This window comes from Myotis nattereri (assembly GCF_964212035.1).
Source record: "Myotis nattereri genome assembly, chromosome: 2".
Taxonomy (NCBI): Eukaryota; Metazoa; Chordata; class Mammalia; order Chiroptera; family Vespertilionidae; genus Myotis; species Myotis nattereri.
In genome coordinates this window covers 57,119,513-57,131,583 of record NC_138076.1, presented here as the reverse complement: position 1 = coordinate 57,131,583, position 12,071 = coordinate 57,119,513, and positions in this window count along the sequence as shown.

Below are 12,071 nucleotides of genomic sequence, written 5' to 3'. Positions count from 1 at the left end.
CAATATGTCCTTTTGATGGAGGCATATAAAGAAAATGCAGCTTTACATGTAGACATAATTGGAAAGAGAGGTCCTTGTGGGTCCTGGGAAAGTGTCTCAGGGACTTGGGCTCCTCAGACCATGAGAATGACTCTTCTTTAATTATCTCAATTGCCTTGCCATGACAATGAGCCAGAGTCATCAATTGGAGACACTCAGCCAAGAGGTTGGTGGTGGCTGATTTGAATCCCAAGCGTTTCAGATCTAAAGACAAAGCAGATCTAGGTTGTCCAGAAAGAAACTATCAAAGATAAAGAGGTCTGAGAATGAAGTGTGACGTAGGACATTTATGGGACTCACTGGGGTTAGAGATGAAGGGTTTCTCCACTGGAGTCTGGAAGAGCTGCTGCATAACATTTCTGCTGTTTTATAATCTGAGGACAGCTCAAGCCCACTGTTTTAGGCATTAAAAAGTCTGTTTTGTCTGTCTGGGGCATTCAGATGACTCAATAAGCTTTGCTCCGCTGCTTGCCATTGCTGAAGTGTCTTTCTGAAGTGTTCTGTGGTCGGAGCCTTTAATTCAGGTTAGTAAAGGATTGTCCATGAGATTTAACCAGCTTTCTCTGTAAGGGACATTTTTTCCTCTTTCACCTTTTTTTCAGATTGTTCATAATCTCTTCTATTTTCAGCAACTATTTCCTTGGCTCTCTCTTCTCCATAGATTAGCCAATTCAGCAATCCCTGAATAGGTTGCAGGTTCAATTCCTTTACAAGTTGTTTCATTGCCCTGGGAATCTGACTGTAGAATTGATCTAGTCTCATCAATTCTATGGTCCTTCTGTTTGGTTTATGCCTCAACCTCCTGCAACCAGTAATTAAAATGGCCAACCGGTTCAGCTGTAAAGTCTATTAAGGGGGAACTTCCTTATGTCATGAGGCTCCAGAGTTTCTCTCAAATGGGTGTAAACTCTGTTGGATCTTTTCTAAATTTTAAGTTAATATTTCAGATTAGTTGCAAGGTCACAATTGTGTGTGGCCAAAAACATCTCCCGAACATTGGTTGGCTGTCTATAAAGAAGTTTGCACATAGACATCATCTTCTGATTAACTTGCCTTGGACCCTAATATCAGAATGCCAGCTCCATTGTAGAGCAGAAAAGCTTCCCTTTCCCTCCACTATCTTTCTTTTTATCTACCCTCTACTCACCCTCCCTATGCAGATGAAGATCCAGAATTGCCTGGACCAACTCCAAACTCCTAGTTGAAAAGTGTCTGTATCTCAACTCTTGCCTTTTCTGTAAGTCCCCTGTGGAATTTCTAAAGAGAGAGTAATTCTGGCCAGAAGAGGTTAATTAACCCCCTGGTAGCATTTTTCTCCTTCATCCTCTGTCTCTCATCCATACTCATTGACCTTTTCAGCAGGAAAAGTAGTTAATGTTTAACCTTGGCTGGTGTGGCTTAATTGGTTGGAACTTTGTCCCCTACATGGAGTGGTCATAGGTTTGATTCTCGGTCAGGGTACATATCTGGTTGTAGGTTCAATACCCTGTCGGGGCAAGTACTGGAGGAAACTGATTGATGCCTCCCTCTCATATCAATGTTTTTCTTGCTCTTCCTCACTCTAAAATCAATAAAAAGAAAGAAATTAATGTGTATGGAATTCCTCCTAAGTTCCAGCCACTTCTATAAACATTATATATCTCATTCAATCACAAATAACCTTGTAAATATTTACTTTTGTAGATAGATAAATGAATATTACACAAGGTCATCCAAGGTTTTGTCAGACTCCAATATTCATGCTTTTGTATTATTCTGTGCTGTGTTCCAAGAATGCTCTGATTGTCTTCCTTCCAGAGGCAAAGTTGGCTACATTTGAATCCTCTTTCTCGTGTTCTCAAATAAAACTCATTCCTAAATCCTATCAATTCTACCCTCGTCATAATCCTCATAGCCATCTCATGATTCTACTTTAACTGTATTACTTTAAGCTCTATTCGGTCTCAGCTGCCTTCCAATGGTGGCCTCCTCACTGGTCCCCCTTACTCTCACCTTCTTCTGGAGCAGCAGACTGTGGAGTTAGTGGTCAAAGCATGGGGGCTGCAGCCAGAGTACCTGGACTCAAATCCTGCCTCTCTCAGTGGAAAACAAGTTTGAAAAATAGATTGGAGGGAGACAATAGAGAGCAATAGCTTGCTGTACACCCCTCCAACCAACCAAAACTGATAGACATCTTTGTGTCATGTATTCTTGCTTCCATATTTTCATTCTTATTCACATTTAATTTTCTGCATATGAATTCCACTCATTCTTCAAGACTCCAAACCCAATGTCATCCTTTTCAAAAAGGGTTTCCCAGACCTTCTCACAGAAAACAATCTATTTATATATATTGTGGACTCCCATAGCCTTTTATTTTTTCCCACATCTCTTTTTTCACTTCACTCTATTTTATTATCAATTACAGTTATTTATATATTTATTTACCCAACTAAAATGTAAATCCCTCCAAGGTACAGACCATATTGTGTTAATCTTTGCATTCATTTCCCAAGTGTCTATACAATGTCTTGCTCATAATGAGAATGTAATAAAAATGTTTTTTGGATGACTAGGATGTGAGTTTTATCTAATAACTAGAGGCCCGGTGCACGAAATTCATGCGGGGGGGGGGGGGGTATCCCTCAATCCAGCCTGCATTCTTTCCAATCTGGAACATCCCTCTCACAATCTGGGACTGCTGGCTCCTAACCACTTGCCTGCCTGCCTGCCTGATTGCCCCTGACCACTCTGCCTGCCAGCCTAATAGCCCCCTAACCACTCCCCTACCGGGGGTTAATGCCTAACTGCTCCCCTGCCAGCATAATTGTTCCCAACTGACCTCTGCTGCTGGTCTGATCACCCCCAACTGCTTTCCCCTGCAGGGCTGAGGGGACTGGGGGGACTCCAGGTGGATGAGACGGGCCTGAGGAGACTGGGGGACTGAGGCTGGATGAGGCAGGGCTGAGGGGACTGGGGTACTCTGGCTGGATGAGGCACACAGTGCCTGCCGCTCCACAGCAAGGCTGAGGGGACTGGGTGCCACCATCTTGTGACTGTGGGCGCTGCCATCTTGTGAAGGCATGACAGCCAATTAGCATATCCCCTCTTTATTAGATAGGATAAGAGCTAACATTCATTGAACTCTTCCTCAATGCCAAGTACTGTGGGGAGGGATTTATGTATATTGCCTTATTAAATCTTCATGACCTGATGTGGTACTTATTAGTCTTTCCACTTTTTTTGAAATTTTTTATTTTATTTTATTGATTTTTTTACAGAGAGGAAGGGAGAGGGATAGAGAGTTAGAAGCATCGATGAGAGAGAAACATTGACCAGCTGCCTCCTGCACATTCCCCACTGGGGATGTGCCCGCAACCAAGGCACATGCCCTTGACCGGAATCGAACCTGGGACCCCTGAGTCCACAGGCCAATGCTCCATCCTCTGAGCCAAACTGGTTAGGGCTCTTTCCACTTTTAAGAGGAGGACATCAAGTCACAGATAAGTTAAATAATTTGCCCAAGGTGACCCAGGTTGTAAATGATAAAATCTGGATTTGACCCTATTTCTGATCAACCTCAAGTTCATGCTCATATTTCTGCATTAGAGTATCTCTCTGGTTGTCAAAGGATGGCTTTATGGAGCTAGATCAACGCACACACACATATACTTACTGGTACCTAATTGGCCATCGGGCCTGCTGCCATCTCAGCAGTTACATCTGCACACCCATAGCTCTATCTTAGCTGAAATACACTTCCTCCTTTTGGGGGAGGGTGATTTCTAAGAGCAGTCACAGGGAGACCTCTCCTGCCAAATCTGCTCCTAGGGAAAGGAGCTGAGCTCCAGGACTGTCGACAGTAAACTCTCCAAAGGATGTGTCAGCATTTATGCCAGGCTGATTAGAATGCAGCAAACAAATCACTCACTGCCTAATGTGCAATGCATTGTAGCTTATTTGATAGCATATTTATGCACAGATCTTCAGAAACAATATTCAGTAAATCCTGTCTCAAACCCTTGGGGAGATATTGGTTGTAAGCAGGAAATCAGCAAACACATTGATCCTACATGCTCTGTGATGTTAGTAGTTGTTATGAAATTGAATTTCATCTTAACATATTGAAATCAATATACATTGTTCAGTTTAATTTAGAATGTAAATACCATCAAGGGTTTTCAAGGCAGAGAAAAGAACAGTTTGTAACTAGAATATGTATGTATCATTATACAGGCTACTTACTATTATTTAGAACTCGAGGCCCAGTGCATGAAATTTGTGCGGGGGTGGGGGGGTGGGGGGTCAGGTGGGTGGAGGGGGCTCAGGCTAGCCTGCACCCTCTCACAATCTGGGACCGCTGGCTCCTAACTATTCACCTGCCTGCCTGCCTGATCACCCCTAATTGCCTTTGCCTGCCAGCCTGATCGACCCTCACTGCCCCACCTGACAGCCTGATCTCCCTCAACTCCCCTATGCTGGCCTGGTAGCCGCACTCAGCCTGCTGTTCAGTCATTTGGCCATCCCTCACTAATCCCCCTGATGACCTGGTTGCTCCACACAGCCTGCTGTTTGGTCATTACTGTGACGGTGTCCTGGACATTTTGCATATTCCTCTGTTATTTGTATAGATAAGTCTGACCCCAGAATAAAAATAGTTTCTACCAGCCTGTCAGAGTAAATGGAAATTCAGGTTCTCAATAAATCAGAATTAGTAGCTAAGAAGGGGTTTTCATTTTAAACTAATGTGGAAAGTTTAGTTGGTTTTCTTCATAATTTTATTTTGAAACAAAATTTTGCCTAATATTGCATTTATTGCTTTCTGATCTCTAAATGATATGTCAAGTTGTGTAAAATTCCAGTGGGAGAGTGCTGAGCAGGTTTTGTGGCATGCTACAAAACCAAAGAAAAAAAAATCCTCTCTAACATCATAGGGGCCCCAGTGATACTCCTTATTTTGAGATATGGGGATGAAGTTCGGAGTGTAAGGGCTTCCAAATTCTCTCACAACCTCATTAGCCTTCCTCCCTCTGATCTTCTCTAATTTTATAGATAAAATGAAAAAAATAGTAATTATTGTGATTGCTATTGTGTATGATTATTGTGTGTTTATTGATGAATGAAGATATGCCAAGAATGACATTAAGTTATTGACATATGCGGCTTTAGTCAATACTCTTACTAATCCTCTGATGTAGGTATCATTGTTATTTCTGGTCATAGAAGAGAAACAGAGACTTCGAGAGTAAAATTACTCATCCAAAGTCACACAGCTTGTAAGCAACAATCAGAATTTGAACCTGGGTTTGTGGGACCCTAGGACTAGTGTTCTTTTCCATGACTGGCCTAGAGGAGGTAGCACTGCTCTCTCAGAGAGAATTATTCTGTGTTGCCCAGCAGTCAGGGATAAGGAAAAGAGTAGACGCAGGGGCTCTTAGCAGCAGTGATTTCACGGCTAATACATCCTTCCATTTTCATCATTGCTGCTGCTTCTTATAAATGCAATATTTCTGTAAGATCTCTTTCAAATACCGGAGAGGCTGAATAGAAAGCATAAAGAGCCAATTGGGTAGTTTTCCAAAGTACACAGCTGTATGAGTCAGCCTGTAGAACACATTCATCTTTGCTCTCCCCGAGACTGGCACGTGTGATGCCCAAAGAAGATGCAATCTCCCAGTCCAATATGCTTATTGCCTGTCCTACCTAAGCACTCTGAAAAAAGTTCCCTCAGTGGTATTTAAGTAGTCCCACTTTTATCCTTAAAAGAATATTTATTACCCTCTGGTTTCTGGATTTCTTGTGGTGATTGAGTAGGGATGTACTTTTAGGAGCCACTTCTCAGGTAGGATCACAGGGATGTTGTGAGGTAATGTCTGGAAAGCACTTTGAGCTCCTTTGAGAAAGGTGCTACGTCAATACCACGTATCGTTATTTATTGTCAGCAGGAGATGCCTTTTATTTTCTTCCCGGGATACAAGAGTGCTGTGGCTTAGGTAGATTTCAGTTGGGGAAACGTTTCAGCACCCACAGGCTTTGCCTGAAAAGATGCAGGACGCGTAAAGGAGACCTCTAGGGACAGCGGATTGGTTTAGTGCTACAGTGAAGAGGGACGAACCCTGCCATTGTGCAAGCCAACAGCACTCCTCTTAACGAGCAGAAGCTATGCTCTCCTTACAATGGGAATTGAACTTTGTGGGGCAGGCTGAGGGGATGGATTTTCCACATCTGGCAATAATGAAGCACTCTTTACAAAATCAAAGTGTTCAATACAGTAGCAGGTGAGCTGGAGTTCTGTCAGGGTTCTGTTGCTTCCTGTTCAATTCCATTTGTAACATGCATGCCAATCCCAAATTGACCAGGTTGAGCTCAAGTTGACCCCTTAGTTCGTTAAAGCAAGCCTCATCCTTCTTGGCTGCTAAAAATTTCAAGCCATCATTTAAGTCTCAGCTCAGATGCCATGATTTTCTACCTTTTAAACTTTTCTAAATAGCGGTTATGGTTGAGCTATGTCCCCCACAATGTCCATATGTTGAAGTTCTGATTCCCAGGACCTTAGAATGTGACTGTAGTTGGAGATAGGGTATTTAAAGAGGTCATTAAAGTTAAACAAGGTCACTGGGATGGACCCTAATCCGTCCTAAGATGAGTGGTGTCCTTATAAGAAGAGAATACTGGGACACAGAGGGAATACCATGTGAAGACCCAGAAAGATGGTCATCTACAAGGCAAGGATAGAAAACTCAGAAAAAAAAACAACCCTGACAACTTCTGGTCTCCAAACTGTGAGAAAATAATTTTCTGTTGTTTAAGCCATCCTGTCTCTTGTCCTTTGTATGGCAGCCCTAGAAAACTAATATAATTCCCCAATAAAGAAAAAGATCAGTAAAGAAAAAGATCATGCTCTTACAAAACTTTGCTCCTCAAAGTTTGCTCCACAGGCTAACAGCATTGGTATCACCTTCATTCACCTGGTAAGAACAGTAGAATTTGAAGCCACACCCAGAGCTTTGGAATCAAAATATGCCTTTAACAATATCCCCAAGTGATGTGTATGCATGTTAATGTGTAAGATGGCCTGCCACAAAATGGTTCAATCTGGCTTCAAAATCACCCCAAGACTTAGTGATTAAATGAGCAATGATTTATTATTTCTTGTGATTCTGTGGGTTGTCTGAGTCATTGCTCTGCTGGTTTTGCCTGGCTGCATGTGAATGCATTCACACAGCCTTTGCTATGCAACCATAGCCCTTGAGAGTTTTATAACTTTTTGTTGTTGTTTTCATTGTACATGTTATATGGTTACCTTATATTTATAACCAGTGGTGCTATTGTTCTATTTGTGGTTGGAATATAAAATTTCATTGTTAGATAAATGCACTTTTTTAAAAGAGGAGTCAATGCAAAGAAAATTGTTAAGTAAATAATGCTATAGGCTGTATGAAGCTACAGCAAAAATCATAATGTTACTGTATGAACTACTGGAGTTTGAAAAACACTCTCTTATTTCAAAATTTGTAAATTATCCAAGGAACTAAGACCAACCTACTAGTTTCAGTATATGGTAGAGAAGTGTAAAGATATCAGGTCATTAAGATATTTCTTCTCATTAGACCTAGGAATCAAATAAGAGTGCAAGATGGAGGAGAGAAGCGCCTCCCTATTTCTCTTCTTGCTGTGTTTCTTTTCACCCAGGATTATTATGGTAATACCAGCATCTGACATTTATGTGGGATTTCATGGCTTGAAAAGCTCTCACATATGCTTGATGTCATTTGATCTGTAAAGCATTTGATCTGTATGGCATTTTATCCTATACAGAAAGTGAGCAGAGTGATCCCCTTGTCTTTGAAGGAGAGAAAAGTCTGGTTATTGTTGGACTCATTCTCCCGGTAGGAGCAGAGCATCTCTTATATGCATAGTTTTCTATAAGGTTGACCCTATTTGTTGGAGGCCTTTGGTCTTCCGGGAATTGTTGAGAAAAGCATTAATTGCACATTTTCCCAAGGTAGAGCGGGGCCAATGGATTGAACCATGCGAGGAGACTGGTTGACTCCAAATCCAGGACCACAGCTTTGTCACGTCATTGTCTTTGAAGCCCTGATTCACAGCCTAGAGGTAGAGACATTAACCCTTGACAATACTGGCATGAAACTGTATGCCCTCTACACTACTCATTTAAGCCCTAATTTAAGTCATAATTTCTTTCCCAGGTTCCTTGAGGTGAAATTTCTCTCTCCCTTTCTTAGACTTCCATAGAAACTAAGGTTTTTCTATTATACCATTTGTCTTAAGCAACTTTGTTTTGGAGCAGTTCATTTTGTGTCTGTTTCCACTGCTAAAAAGCAGACACCAAATCTTACCCATGTTTACATTGTACAGCCCCTGGTACTGTATTTGCATGTGGCAGATATTGAAGGAGGTTTTGTGTACTTGAGAATAAAATAAAGACATAAAATATTACCCCAAAGAGAAAAAGTCTAAGCATGTGTTTTGCATCAATTTCTTTTTGAAATTTATATTTTGTGAATTATAGTCTAGGTTTAAGATATTGTGGTTCAATTCACTTTAAAAATTTTTTTTATCATCATTTGTAGATGTGAACATTTGGGGCCATCTACGGCTGATCAAGGACTGCTATTCTGTGGGTATTTGAGAATATTTTCACCTTGATTTTAAAATGTGTGATCCTACTCCTTTACCAAGTTTTGAAAAATTACAGGCATGCATTTGTGAAACAGTCGTAGTTTTTAAAAGGGTACATCAACTAATGGTTATTCAGACACTCATGTGTTAAAAATATTCCAGATAATATCACTTGAGTAAGTTTTTAACAGGTGGAACTACTACCATATGTAGCAATTTAATAATTTACATGAGAAGTATGACTGGTTAAACATTCAAAATAAAGGCTTCTTAAGCAGCCATAGAATTTAGCAGTTGTGTTTTAAGTTTTTATGTAATTGAAATTAAAATTATTAATGCTAGATCTCTTGGTAACTGTACAGAATTCCAGCTTAAATTCCTATGAACACTTGGTTACCATCTAATATTGAGGTGCACTGGCTCTTTTCATCCCAGATCCTAAATTTGACTTAAGGAAAGTGTCACACATTATTTAAAAGCTAAACCGTGTTTCTGATCATGTGCTAAACCCTGGACATATTTTGTTTATCTGTGTAATCACTCCTCTTAGCTGTGAGAATTTGGAAGTGCAGGTATACGAATAAACTCTGTACAACTTATTATGTTTGTTTCTAATGTTGACTTAAAAAAAATCACACATGTTCAGTAGCAAGATGGTGACAAGCTACAATCATTCCCTAATATGACCCTTCCCAACTTCCCATGAATATGCCCACAAAGAGCTCACTAGCATTTGGAAGACACAGGCTCTTGGAACCTTCCAAAATGTGCCATGAATAACTAAAATAACCGAGATGGCAAGAACTACTATTGATTGACACTTGAAAAAACAAAGGAAAGTGACTTCAGATGCATATTTTTAGTTAAAATTAAAAGAATAGTAAGGGAATAAAGATGAAAATTTTGAAAGACTTGAACACTGCTGAAAATTAAAGCTGTTGAGTAAACATATGGGGTCTTACCATCTGTGATTTGAAGGACCCAGTTGTAGCCCTTGCACTTTGAACCTGAACAGCATGGCTGGCTGATAAGTAGGATGGAGGATATGCTGACTCTTTTATCAGACTACCTCTTAGATGAAAAAGTAGAAGCAGATAACTGGGCAGCTATCATCTGCTCTTTAGGACCTATCATCCACTTTGGCCAAAAAAGAAGCAACTTTTCTTTTCATATATACTATTATTTCTAGTATCGAATATATCCAGACTTGAACAGTGGACTAAGGCACCCTGGAATCCTGGAACATAGGTAAAGATTGAGTACACATACACACACACACACACACACACACACACATTATAATTTGGAAACTATATAAACTTTTTAGCTCAAATTCTCTCACCATAATATAATAAACAATGCATTTTACTTAAAAAATTTAAATATAAATGTTTAGGCCTTCAAAAGCCAAGAAAATTGCTTTCTCAATAACTTGGTTAATATAGAAGTCAACAATAAAGTTGTAGATAACTTCAAACATACAAATATAAGAATATTATATACAATAATGTGTGGTGCACTTAAAGATACGTTCAGAAGTATATTAGTTATTAAAATAGAGAATGTAAATCATTTAATCATTGAACTCAACAGTTAAAAGAAAGCAAAGAAAACCTCACAAGAAAAGTAAAAAGATGAAAAGTAATAAAACTAATGGCAAACATTAGTGAATTAGAAAACAAAATGCATGATTAAAAAAATAGTCTAAGAACTGGTTTATATTTTAAGAAATTCAACATACTAGATAAGTGCTTAGCAATGCTATTGAATAATTAAAGAGACAAAATACAAATCTATGAAATTAGAAATAAAAGTAAAACTATAATAACTGTTTTCATGAGCATGCTATGTACAATTTTATAATAATAATTTGAGTATAAATGAAGTATATGATTATTTGGGGAACAAGTGATACATACTCAAACCAACTTAATAGAAAACCTGCATAGATAATAAAAAAATTATAAAAGCAAGAAAAATTATATCAAGATAATTGTACAGTTTATAATTAAAAAATCTGCAAAATAGGTATGCATTTGGGCAAATATCAGTATGACTTCTGTGATCCTAGAAGGGCCCATGGAGATGAGTCTTTGGGCAGCTGGGATTCCTGAGTGACCATGATAAACAGAGCCCCCTACTGACCCCACTGAACATATAACTTGAGTGAGAAATAAACTTGTGTTTTGTTAAGCCATTGAAGTTGTTTGTTATTATCTAATTTATCTTGGTTGATACTACACTAATATAAAAACATATTCAGCAGCATAGAATAAATAACTCTGATAAAGTAGGAAAGTCACAAAGATTAGTAAATGGAAAAGTAAAAATTTTAATTCTCACTTCACACCATAAAACAAATTTCATATGGATTAGGGAGCTAAATGTAAAAATTCAGGCCTATGAGCCATGAGGTCACAGTTTGATTCCCAGTCAGGGCATATGCCTGGGTTGCAGGATCAATCCCCAGTGTGGGCTGTGCAGGAGGCAGCTGATCAATGATTCTTTCTCATCATTGATGTTTCTATCTCTATCTCCCTCTTTCTTCCTTTCTTAAATCAATAAAAATATATTTTAAAAATAATAATAACTGTATTAAAACTCTGAATAGGACTGTATGCTTTTGAGAGGCTTAAAAAGACTTTGGAACTAGAAACAAAGTTATTTCCAAAGATAGCCCTATAACATTTAAATTAAAAAATGTTGAAGTAAATATTGAGAAACCATAACCTAGTCAATTTCCACTCAAATAATCTCATATGTAATTACATATAAGTTTAAATTGCAAGAATAAAGTCAAATAAATAATTTATTCTTAGCAAAACTCATATTTTAGTTTATATGCTCTTAAAATCAACATTGAATTCATCTTCTAGAATTTGAAGACATCATTGCCCACAGTTAAGAGCATGGGCTCTTGACATGGCTCTTTGCTCTCAGCGATGTGAGCTCCTGTTGTCATACGACCTGTGGGAGACGGTTTCTTTCCCAGTACATAAAGGTATTGGACCAGATGATCTTAGGAGCTTTTCCACTTGTTAAATACTGTGATGGTGTAGTTATCCCTGTGAATAATGTAGCTATCTGCAGCAATCAAAATGTTTTAAAAATATTGTTATAAGGGGATATTTAATAGCATACAAATAGACTGGTTTAAAGAGAAACCATATATTTATAAAAGCATAATTTAAACAAGTTAGTCTCATTTTTCTCTTGGGATTTGAAAATGTACTGCATGTGCATACTTAGATAAGGTACAAAAAATATGACAGTCTCTTACAGAAGAAAAATTCCAGAATTTCATGCGTATGAATTCACCCAAATGACCGGGAGACCTAGTTTTTGATGAGTGAAGTTTCTGCAAATTATCCAGTAAGCAAGCTAACCCATAAAGTAAAAGGATAATATAT